This window comes from Varroa destructor, unplaced genomic scaffold, assembly GCF_002443255.2.
Source record: "Varroa destructor unplaced genomic scaffold, Vdes_3.0 BEIS01000005.1, whole genome shotgun sequence".
NCBI lineage: Eukaryota > Metazoa > Arthropoda > Arachnida > Mesostigmata > Varroidae > Varroa > Varroa destructor.
The window spans coordinates 40965541-40978444 of record NW_019211458.1 but is presented as its reverse complement, the minus strand read 5'-3'; the positions used below and the strand labels follow the sequence as shown (position 1 = coordinate 40978444).

Sequence of the window (12904 nt, the reverse complement as noted above, 5' to 3'; positions counted from 1 at the left end):
GAGACTGGTTCGTCACCTCGTATACACACAAATCTATATATACGCATAACTGTCGACATACCATCAGTCACACAAATCGCACATATCATAGTCCAACGATTCGTATGAGGTAGCTTCGAAGTAATTTTCCATTAAGCTAGGTTATGGCTTGCGTTACAAATCTGTAATTTATCACGCCTATTTGTAGGTTTACTTTCGTGAACATGATCAGGGTTGGTCCCATTATGCAACTATACCTATGATCCCAAGCCACTATGCTATGGTCCCGCTGTATATACATATATAATGTATACAACGGGATCTATATATATATATATATATATATATATACAACCCAATATACTATTGGGCTACAATTTTTAAAACTCCACTACAACGAAACCCATGTCAACAGTCCCATCAAATGTAGTTCATTATTTGAGCCCAGCCTTTATCTCGGATGCGTTATATGTGAATATTTGTCAGTCTTTCATTTTTATAGGGTACCTATCCTAGTCTGTAGTGGTATTCGTATTAGTATTATTGTTACTCAGTAATATTTACGGTGCGCAAAGAATGCTTACTGTGCCATGAACTACAAAAGCCGTTCCCGATCGGTGCTAGAGATCAAATAAAGTAGTGCAAACAAATTGTTAAAAGCCCTTTAGATTATCGAACATATACTAAATTAGGATAGGATCTTCAAAATCCTTATTTCATCTACCTGCACCAAGGAAGGTAGCGATGAGGGATACAACGCAGGTCGTTCTCTCCAATTAGATTTGCGTTCAAATAAATGTTTCGATTATAGCATATATCTATGTAGCAATCCCTATACTAGTCCTGTGCCTGTCAATCAGCAACTATACAGCCCACAAAATGCATCATAGATTGCAGCCATATCGATTGAAACTTAACTTTAACCAGTTTATACGATATTCATTTAGGTAACTCGTTGAGAAAGGATGGCATTTTCGTGTGTCATCAGGAACCCTATGCAGAACATCGTTTGTTATAGACTATCTATGTAATATCGCGAGAGCGAGCCAAAAATTGTATCATTAGGAAGGCTTGTTAAATAGATAAAAAAAAAAAAAAAAACTTGAATCAATCTAGCTATGTAAAGCAATAGGTACACAACTCATTGCGTTTTCTACGGTAATTCCTGACGTCGCTCTAGCATACGCTTCCAAAACTATGATCCAATCAACTCCGATCTAATGACGGACCGTTTTATCGTGCTATCGTTTTATGCGCCGGTTCCACTCGTGCGGACGACCAGTGCTAGCCGTTCATGGAAATTACAAAAAAAAAATAAAAGAATAAATTAGATTTTAGGTAAAGGGCTGTCGTATTTGAAACCGAATATGATCCTTATGTTGTTCTAACATGACGCCAGACTGTTATGTAATGTTTGTAGTTGTACGTCCGACACCGCCGTTAGACGCGCAGAACGAATCGTCTGTCTACTCCTAGATTCTAACCTGTTACTGAGTAAGTCGTCATATGTATGAGAGTTTTAGCTAGCCTAGTTGATAGATTCAAATCACAGGTAGTATTATTACGACGGCATAGCACGGCTTGCTGCTACTGTTAGTCCCAAACGCCATGCGTATCCAAAGCAATACTACACAACAGAACTAACTTAAAAGCTGCGCAACTTTTCGTAACCTTCAACTACTATGTAGCCGTGCGAAGTGTGCCCAATTATGGAAAAATCTTTCTCCTTGCTGAAACTCATTTGGTGTTTTATAATATGCCTATAACGCAACAAATATGATATTTAGGGACGCTCATGCCAACAGCGTTAGTTTGGTAATAACAGAGTGCTAAAACACTAATGCGTATTTTTCAACTGATAATGTTTAGCAGTGTTTCCTTAAGCTTGCCCATAGATACTGAACGTTTGATAAGATCAACGAACAAAATTAATGAAAATCAATCCTCTCTATTTTAATCCGACATTTTAAGGTCACCTACCACTTTTACCAAGATGTTTGCGAAGCGAACGAAAATCTCTAGTGTTTATATTGGCGGACAGGGGTCTTATCCAGTGCTTAGCCACAGGGCAGAATAATATGAAGTCGAGTTATTTGTTTATTTAGTTGATTGACTCTCGTATTTTTACTTAATGTCCCTGTTCTAATGGAAGAAATATGGAAATGAAAACTTTTTTAATTTCCATATTTCTTTTAAAGGTAATCCCTATAATGTTCGAATACATACGGTATTCTCGTGGAAGCTTGATTTTTAGCTTTGCTTCCACTTTGTTAGAGGGCGATACTATGACATATGCGAAACCTACCCATGCTAATTTGTCGTTGTAATGGTGCATCTTTGCCAATTGTACAACCACCGCTTTTTCGCTGCTAATGGTGTAACAGATCCGTCCGGGTTCTAACTGCAATTTCACTAGTACAGCGCCAGTGTCCGGCTTAGGTCTTCAGCATTTTTACCTCACTCGGACGATGAACTTAATTTGTTCTTCATTACTACTTCAATTGCTTTAGCACTATTATACGGATACAAGCTACGCTCTATAATTAAAATTCGCATTTGAACTCTGTTGGACATCTTTCATGTTTTACTCAGCTCTTTATCAACCGAGCGAGCTTTCACGCTTGTGACTATCCATTTGTTATGCGGTTTAATAGAGGATCGCCTACGTTCGCCGCACTCATTGTGATGGAACTCCTGACGAATGCTGCAAGGATCAACAGTAAATAAAATCTTAAATCATGTCTTGTCGTTGCCATGCTTATTCTAAATGTTTTCAAACTTTGTAGTCGTTAAAGTTTTCCAAAACGGTCTGTTGTTGCAAAAGAGAACTGTAACTGATCAAAACGGTAGGACTACAGGAAACGCCTGAGGCAATTTCGTGCAGTTCTTCGGTACGATCTTTAAGTAGTAGAGCACAGAATAAAAGAGCGGACAAGCTAGATGTTTTAGGCATGTCGGCGGTGTCTGCTTTCTGTCTACTGTCCACTTCTAGATGAGCTTAAACTTATGTGAAGAAGGCTTGTAATGCTGAAGTACTTCTCTCGAGGCATTGGACCATTTTCTATACATGTATAGGTATAGAGTATGTGCTATAAAGCCACGATTGTTACTGCTAGTATGATATAATGTGTTCTATGATCGGATCTGGTTGGTAGAATCTGTCGGCGCTGGTGAAGGTACGAGAAAAAATCACGTGTCGTCACGCAACGTGTGCCCAGACAGGAGCTTCTCCTGCCAGTATTGGCTGAGTCTTCATGGAGAATGAAGGCCTGTATGACAAAGCGTGTCCCAATAATCGGGCTATGCGTAGTACGGTCGTATCTCTAATGATGCGGACGTCCCGAGGATTATTTCTTTTGGTCTTCTGTAGACATTCTTCTCACTGTCTTTTTTTTCTACGTTAGAACAAAATCTAGTCTAATTTTCCTTCGAAGAATCTTCATGACCGACTCGTACGTGAGTATACATAACGCTATTTGATCGCTGTAGAGGTAACACCGGCTTTCTAGTAATTGTTGATGACCATTAGCTGTCCGCAAACAAAGATAGTTCTCCCTTCACAGAAACGGGTCTCAAACTTCAAACATATTGACATTGAAAGGAAAAACTGTAGACTTATTTTTTAATCCAAGTGTGATTAGTTGGTTCCAGAATATGTATATATATATATATATATATATATATATATATATATATAGGTCTAGCATTGTTTCTAAATTCAGGTTCGGTACTGTTATGCATTAACCTAGACGGCCAGAGGCAAAGTTTCAAAGCTTTCCTGATGAACTTTCTATATATTTGGGATGTTATGTCTCGTTATGAAGCTAGCAATCGAATGGGTTAAGAATGGAACAAACTAGTGAGTGCTTGTTGATTCCACTGAAAATGCTCAATGTGTATGGATTGTAAAATAGGCTAGATTTTTTTATTTTTATAGATTTGGTCGCATCCCGATCAATAGTAAGAAACTGAGCATGGACAAGCCTGCAGTTATTACATACATTTGACAAATCTATTGTATAAGCACATATGTAAATACTGAATTTTGGGATACTATTGATGCATGCTCTACGGCTAAAGATATGCTACCCTTGACTCTTGCAGAGCAAACAAAATCCACAGCAGACAATTAAATCCACTATATTTTACCGCTGCTCGGAACGACTTTCCTTCTAGAAGCACAAATCATGGCAACACTCAAACGAAAAAACATTTCACGTTGAGTAGACTAGTCGAATAGGACGGCCGATGGACCGTGTCGTTATTTTGTCATATGCCATACCCTGTACGTACGTGTTTATAAGGGACAAGACTGTACGAAGCAATCGCATTGAAAAGTGGAACCACCCAGCTTTCTTTCCTTCTCAGTCACTGATACACTTCAAGCGATCGGCGCAATTCGGCAGGGTTCTTGTGACTCGTTCGCGATTTAGCTGCTCACGCTGCTTTTCAGCTACGCCATCAGCTGCATCGTCTTTAAAATCGTGCTGAACCAAAGCTATTGACTGGGCTGTTTCGTCTGGTAGACCAAGCGACCCTTAGATCTCTGGAAATGTTCGCGACGCCACCGGGTTCATTCACCGCGCGATTTTCCAACGACAGTCGTCGACGTCCATTTGTTCAGCATTCGAAACCGTTCGTTGACTCGAAATGCTGTGTTATTACTATCGGCGAGGCGAAGTCGGATGTGTACGGCCGTCAATTTTCGGATTTGCATCAGCAACGCAAAAGGACCTGGTCGTGTGCGTGATGTGCGCAATGGAATAAAAAGGTCACTGCATTTAGATACAACCAGAGAGATTTTCTCAAGTGGACTTAATATAATTCAGTGCCCTCCCTTCAAGGTGTTCGGGAGTCGCCGATATCAGCTGTGCTCGAACCCGAGTTCGAATTTGTGGGTAACCGAAGGTTGGTTTGCCGCACGGGTAGTTGATGCAATCTCAGAAAACGTAGCTAGAGAATAGGCGTGCAAAAGATAAATCTCGCACCAAATTCGATCAGTAGCACGGACACTTTGAAGGGAATAGAATCTTCTAAGTCACCTACCATGCTGTTATAAGATTAAGACACGATGTCAACAATAACAGCATCTATAGGTGTTAATCATTTGTCTACTGCAACTAATAAACTATCGAACGAAAACGATCATTCTGTGAATCAAAAAGCGTCACAGCACCACCATCTCTTTGTGACTGACGTACTATGAAGTAGCAGAAGCAGAATAAATACGAGACACGATAGTGGTGCCAATTTAGCGTACGCGTGCATCATCGTGCACTGACCGTCCTGACGGCGAGCAGCTACCGGCCCCGTTGGAGGTGTACAGGTACTTGACAACTGCTGTAAGCTAACTATCGTGCGGTTTGTCTATGCAGAAGGTCACTATTGCACCAGCGATCGGTAGCCATTTAACTAATTCGACTATCTGTATGATACGTACATGCATATTTTATTTATCGTTTATTCTTCAGATTGATAAAGCGGTGCATTTATATTGATATGTCGCTGCATAGTTGAGCAATCTTTGTGAAGGTGATGTAATCCCCAAAAGGCCCAGTAAACACCCGGTCTTTCACTACTAATAGATAAAACGGTTAAAACGAGAGGTTCTCAGACTGAGCATAACATGAAAAGTCCAAACGTCATCAGCGAGTCCTAAATTTGCCGCCAGTCGCATGCGCCATCGCGTCCCTTACTTATTAAATTTCAATTGGATTTGGTTTAATATTTGTTGAGAACGGGCACCGAGATCAACTGGAATCGAAAACATGATCAGCAGCGAATGTAAATGAAGCAAAATCTAAATTTTTTTGGTGTTTGTATAATTGCCTTTTGGGACTGGTAGGATCAAACGTCCTTTTTCATTGGCTCATTAATGAAATCAATAATCACTGGTGATGATGATGATGGGCCTCGCCAGGGAAGGCGAATTGGCAACGTTTGTTCTTTGCTTTTACTTTAGCTCCACGCGTATCTTCGACGACACCACTGATAAAATAAGGTGAGCAATATAATAACATGCGGCGTTTTGCTGCAGCGACAGATTATATATGTATACAACTCTGCCGGCAATTATTGCGAAGAAGATAAAAATTGTATAAATATAGTAATGAAGATAGCCACAGGAGAGCCATCGTTGGCCCGCCTGTCTCGGTAACGTATCGAGACAATCCTCTGCTCTACGATGCCCAATCGCTTATCATTAGAGCAGTCTTTTTATGATATGGGCACAAAGTCGATAATTATTTTGCTTTCTTCGACGTTTTGAATTCCGGTACTGTTAACAGACGCTATCGTGGCTGCTAATGAGTTCATTGTAAATTCAAGCTGATACTCAACTGCATGACACGTACAACTGGTTTGTAATTATTGGCTCATTTTATGGTTTGGTTCATCGCAGGGGAGCGGACGTGTGGAAGGAAGTTGATCGCTAGTCTAGTTGTCCCCAAGCGGCTCTAGCTTGCCATTTTTCTGTTGTGGGGGAGGGGGGGGGTTGTTGTGTCCGGCGGAAATGTGCCAACCAGGAAACAGTGCAGGAACTTACGCACAGATACAAATATGTACGCTCACAGGTGTAGCGAGCTTTCGGGCTTAGCATCAAAAGACCGCTATGGTTATGACGACTAGCAACAGTATTTAGGAAGGGAACGGTAGCAATAGTACCAGCCCTATCCAATGAAAGAGGTGATGTACTTTTTTTTATTATGAGATCTGTTTGGGTGACTTCCGGATCTGGCCACTTGGAAGTATATTTATTTGCAATTACATTTAGAGATAACGATGAAAAATAGACAGAGAGAGAGAGAGAGAGAGAGAGAGTGCTTTTGCCGCTGCTGGCGAGTTAATGCAATCGATACAAACATAATTTTTGAGCCTTTTTGTATTGTATGTAGTTGGCCTTATTTGATGCTTTGGTCCGCTTCTAGAAAAGCGTTTTGTCACTATTATTTCAGTTTTAAGTCGATATCATTTAAGGTTAGGACAGAACCGACTTCGAAAATGAATAGCCATTTTTGTTAACTTATCAACTTTTGTATCGTCTAGTAATCAGTAGTCGTTTTTGTTACAATTAGATTACTTTCTCAACACTTAAAATCTCATTTGGCTTCTGTATTTTCTAATCGCAAACATGCTAAATAGTGTCTCAGCTTCCTACGATTCTCTTAACGCTGTCATGAGCGCCGACGCCACCGATTATTACAGCGGACGACGTCGCGATAACTTCTATTCTGCTCTGTTCTAATGGCCTCAATAGTGCCCTTGCGGTATCGATTCGCCGCTCTTATCTGTTTTGCCTCCCCTCTCGACTCCTTGTCCTGTGCAGTGTACGGGCAACGGTCAACGAACCCGACGACATTAGAAAAGCAGCAGGGGCAATCTTGTGGCTATCAGAGGCAAAGACCGATGCAAGATCTAATCAGGCTCATTAGTATCTGACCACAGGAACTCATTAGTGACCAACGGAGCGGCAATCGACAAAGCGCTCAGCTTCATTAAAAGATAATCAAGGCGGTGGCCTGACGTACAAACAATGAATACTGGTAGCGTTTCGAATCAAATGTCTGCCAGATTCCACCTTTGGCAACAGACACAATGTTTATTGATACGTACGTATATGCTAGTTTATGTAAAGCGAATCGAAACGTGTCTCCGGCTATAGCCGGTCACCCCATCCGCCAGATGCCGCCACCTGGGTGACTGCCGATTCACTGTCGCTGCAGTCGTCACAGTCCAATGGCGGTACAATTGAATAGCTCGGTAATTAAAAACGATTACTACTCAGTATTGTCGTAATCAACGCGAGAACGAGACGCTTTGTAGAAATGATGGCGCGCTGGCATTAGCCGAGGCACTAGTAGTAAATAAAGTGCTGTTCGTTTTATATAAAACGAACAGTATCAGACAAGGCGGCATTAACCGTAGGTGTTGTGCTTAGACAGTAACGCGATGAGTTTTTCTATTCTCCATTGATGTCTCATCCCCTTCGCGTTCGCTTAAAAGGAAATGCAATAGCAAAACGGGTAGGTAATACAAGTCGAACTGGCGGCGCGATGTATGATACAATCGTGCACATTGTAGTCCGCGTAGACGCAGAGCAGACGATCAGAGGGAAGACAATTTGCTGATGTGATAATTACGATACGTTGGCCGGCCGACCATCGATAAATACGGAAGTGTGTAACTACTAATAAGGAGAAAATAGAGCTTGCCTTTCGGTGCTTTCGCTTCGCAATGAGCGAAGAGGACAAGAAGCTGCTTGTGTTGCTGACGATGAGGGCGCCGATTTTGTTGTCTTCGCTGGCAAGGCAATAGCATTAGCTCTTCGTTGAAACTACTTCCAGCGACGGCCGCCACTGAGTCACTCATGAAAATGGCGTCGAATAGACGAAGCAAAAAGGCCGACCAGTTCCTGCTAGAGCAGAAGGAAAGGACGAACGAAGTCGTCGACGACGACGACGAACACAAAAGCTGCTGGTATACAACCATCACTAAAAGTAGATATGTAACACTTCTATACATATATATCGATAAACAGACGAATATAGAGGGAAGCAAAGGTCGAAAACTCAAATATATCATACAATTGGAGTTTGAAAAAAATCGTGTTGGAGAAATTTGGGTTGAAAAGCTTTTTCTTTGCCACTTACTGGCTGAAGCAAGTATTCGCTTTCTTCTAAAAGAGGCGAGTACACAGATGGACGCGTAAAGCCCCTAAGCAATAATATATTAACTGTAACATACATACGTAGGTATCCGTCAGTATATCAGTAACAGCCTTATTTTGTTTTCGGGGGACTGCATGTGGTCGCGAGTCACTAACTGAAATCCTAGAAGAAATTCAGTGTCAATTCTAAGCTCTCTTCGAATGTTCTTATGTTTATCATAGAGAAAAAGCAGAAAATGTTTCTTGATAGTAGAATCTCGAAAGTAATGTCTAAATATAAAAGGAATGCACTTAGATTCATTATTCTTTTTTTTTTTTTCTCTGCTTTTACAGAAAATAGTGTACGAAAAATTTTTGCGTACATTATACTTTCAAGGCTTCTGTTAATATCCGGCGGCAGCAGCAGCAGCAGCTTATTTATTAACATCAATTCAACATTAAATGTAGTGAATGAATAGATGAAATTGAAAGTTTTGTTAGGGAAATGAAAATGTACGTTTATTCAATGGTTTTGTTCAAAGCATAAGAAATCATCTTAGAGCTATTTCTTCTTTGTCTACCGCGTAACAGCAGTCTATCTTAGATGCCTAGACAGGCCTAAGCTTAATCTGATAATATGAAGACGTAACGTACATGCAAACTGTTGGCAGTGGAAACGTAACGAGCCGATTGCTTAGACGCTGCGAACGAAGACCAGGGCATTTTATCTGAGACAGCATTGTCATGCACTCATGAGCGTTATAGCTTTTCAAAAGAATTATCAATAATGATCAGAAATCTGTAGCAGTATTTTGGACAGTCAGCTAGATGCAAAAAACGACTTTGGTGCTTTTTACTGAGTGACCTTTCCTTCTACAAAGGCCTTATCAAAAACGCGGCGTCAAAAAGCGTGAAATCGATTTTTAATGATTCTGTCGATAATTTTTTTGCTTAGAATGCATTCGGTTAGACAATTTATGATTTGTCAGAACGTTAAAGCCGAGTAGCTGTTCGTTAAAACGTCAAATTTATTGTTAAAGCTGTTTTTTTTTTTTTTTTTTCACTGTTCGCCGGATCAGATCTGAATATTAACTGCGAATTTTGTGTAAACCTGCCTCGTATGCGGAAACCTGAATGATTAGCCAGTAGCTAGTGCTATGATTATAACTTAGGACCGCTTAATAGACAAAAAAAAGTGGCCAAAAAAAAGACTGGCAGCCATAGTAATGCTTCTAGCTAATCAATGACATATAGTGCATGGCAGGTATCATCGAATGAATTTTGTCTGAGCAAGGTTTACATTCGTAACATTTCAATCTTTCTATTTGCACAATGAAGCATGATAATTTGAACGTTCCCATTACCATTAATACAACCCACATATATTGATGGGCTTCATCAATCCTACCCATCTACGAATCGTCGTAATTCTTGTCATCCGAATAATCTAACACTTGACTCGTATTTGTTCCCATCGACTCAACGGGCCAACTCAGAAAACATTATTGAAAAACGAAAACGCCATAATGAAATAACGACTTGAAAGCAGAAGGTGTATTAAACCAATATTTCTGTTTGACTTCTAATGATTCCTATATAAGTACTCATTGTTAGGATATCCCTATTGATATGAGGCAGGACCGTGTCGATTTCGACATTATTACACACACTCAACGGAAGAGGTAGTAATATTGGCGATTCTATGTGATTGTAAATATTAGCGGTTACCGATTCAAGTTCCAATTTTAGCTTATACGGGCATCTAGTAAAAATGGTTATAGGTTTATTATTCTGTAGCCTTGCGCTGGACCACGTCAAAGCAACACGTCACGAAGTTTTCGAGGGGCACAATTAAAAAAAAAAACAGAAAATCTATGGAAAATGGGTTTTGTATGAAGATGACCGAAAAGACACCCGGAGCGTACGAGAAAGAGTGCAAGGGAAAGAATCACACTAACAAATTGATGTCCACCGTTTTAACAAGAACCTTCATTGTACAGTGGATAGTAAGTCGCCGAAGTAGAATTTTCATCAAAGAGCCTTTTTGACAAAAAAAAAAACTAAAATGACGTAGCATTTCAAAAAATTAAGAGAAGCGCTGCCCATCAACGAAGTCGCGTGGAAGTTAAATCCAAGCAATCTAGTCACCGTAAAGAGGAAATGTCAAATCGTTCATCGCAATACGCGTCTTCATAGTGAATTGTGTTTTGATTAATCGTCAGGAAAGACTGAAGAATGTCATGGCTTATCGCTTGTGTAAGATTACTGAATGTAGAATAGGAAACTATAGTTCCTCTGTTACATCTAGCCTTCATTTAATTGTTAACTTGAAGGTAGAAGCAAATCTATTCTATGTTATGCTCACCATAAATAATGTAATTACGATCTACTTTTTCTACTTGATAGATTTTATTTATTTTTTTAGCTTGCTTTTTTCTCTGCGAAAAATTCAGAGGTGTCAATTAGCGCGTAGACTCCATTAATCGCTCATAAGGCGGCGTCCTTACATTTTATTGATTGAAGTTTTCTGTTATTTTTATCCCTAATAGAATTGTTATTACCCCTTGTTATTACTCGATCTGTAAATGTATCATTTTAAATATGTTCCGAATGTTGCGTTTTCGGCCTCCATAAAAACGATCGTTTCCTATAACTATGTTTTTGGATAGCTTAGGTCGAGCTGTTTCGTAGCGCGCGTCAAAGTGCACACATTGTTCTAAGATCGCCGTTCAATGATTTGAACATTAAACTCAATGAAATTGCTAAGATTTGTCGTGAGATAAACAAATGTGTGACGACTTTAACAGTGAAAAAAATCGTACTTAGAGTGACTGGCCCAATGTTCGTTGCCGTCCTATGAGGAGTAGGTGATTGCTCGAGCATCTTCTTTCTTCACATCATGTACTAGAAACCTTAGGTATCATGTAAAACCATTCGTAAATATGGGTGCTGCATCCGAATTCTAATTTTACTGAGTTTGAATAATCAAAACTCTGCCGAGTAGAATTATATTGAGTTATTTTTGGCGTCTAAGTGTCCAGCTTTCATTTTTTTGTGCTAAAAATTACAGTAAAAATCGTCCCATTCAAATCCTGATGACAAATATTTGGACTGTTGTTCGCAGCACCCTGTTATCGTTGAGTCCGCAAATTCACCCTGGAAGAGCTCTCGCTTAGCCATTTACCTCAAGAAACAGAAGAAGTAAGCAAAGTAGCTACGAACTAGAAAACAAATTTACATCTATTCATATGCTTTTTTTTTGTATATATGTTTGGATTTCCGAAAAACATCATATCTAGAATTCTCATTTTGATGTTTCTCCAAACGTTTTTAGAGCTGGGTGAAACTCATCATGCAGCTCGGATTATTGGCTCGATGAAGTGAGGATATAAAAACAAAGTGATATACGGCGACTGCTGATAACCATATTTTTTTTATGGACGACGAGATACTCCAGAGCTGCTACTATGCTAGCACAAGTTAGTAGCAGTGGCTATGCACAAAAAAAGTTTGTCCAAATGACGACCGTCGTTAGGATGGGAGTTGCAGTGCTCTACTCAGAATCGGCCGATAAATCAGCAGACTGAAATGTCACAGTCTACACGAGTCATATCAAAACTTGCAGCAAGCTTGTTGCCATATGGAACACGCGGGGAATTTTCGATGCCGTCTGTAACAGACGGCTGGCTTCGAAAGAGACGACGTTTCTTCTAATGATCGTCCTGCTAACAGCCCTACAACCTTACGTTTTCTATTGTTCATACATCAAAAAAAAAAAAACGCATGGTCGTTTTCAGTTGAGAAATACACCGATGCTTGTATTTTTTTAGACAGAGCCAAAAGCATTACCAGTGTGCTCATTCCTACTTAGTTGGGACATGGGACAAATGCCAAAAAAACTTGAGACTGCCAACTGAGCGCGCAACAAAGGAAATTGGACTGACTCTTTGAGAAAGAACAAATAATATGCGACTACAGAATTTCGAGAAAGGTAATGTATCTCCCGACAGTAAAGGGGCCCTAGGTGATTTCCACGATCTAACAAATAATGAACGTAGCCTTGAAACAACCTGAATGATGCCTGTTAGTGATCTACCATTCTATTGTATATAGTGTACCCTTAGTGTATGCGCCAAAACACCATAGTTCCGCACGAAAGAACACCTAAATCTGATCGGGTTAGCAATTTCATGACGACTGCGAACTGTATCAGGAACGAAAAAGATACACTATTAGCTAACGCCAAACGCCCCGACAGCCTGCGGACATGAAATAGTACGA

General features: G+C 40.0%; 1 protein-coding gene across 7 annotated transcripts in view; it reads right to left on the bottom strand.

The window, feature by feature from the left end:
- Positions 1-12904, bottom strand: part of LOC111251547 (uncharacterized) — a 37784-nt gene that overhangs the window by 20292 nt on the left and 4588 nt on the right. For 2 of the 7 annotated variants that reach the window (XM_086990349.1, XM_022808216.2), the window contains exon 2: positions 2285-2683. The exons of 3 other annotated variants lie outside the window; for them this stretch is intronic. The gene's annotated coding sequence lies outside the window, so the exon portion shown is untranslated. Of the gene's footprint in view, positions 1-1120; positions 1144-2284; positions 2684-8189; positions 8393-12904 lie in introns of those variants that run through there. 2 more of the 7 variants (XM_086990351.1, XM_086990350.1) reach the window with 2 other exon arrangements.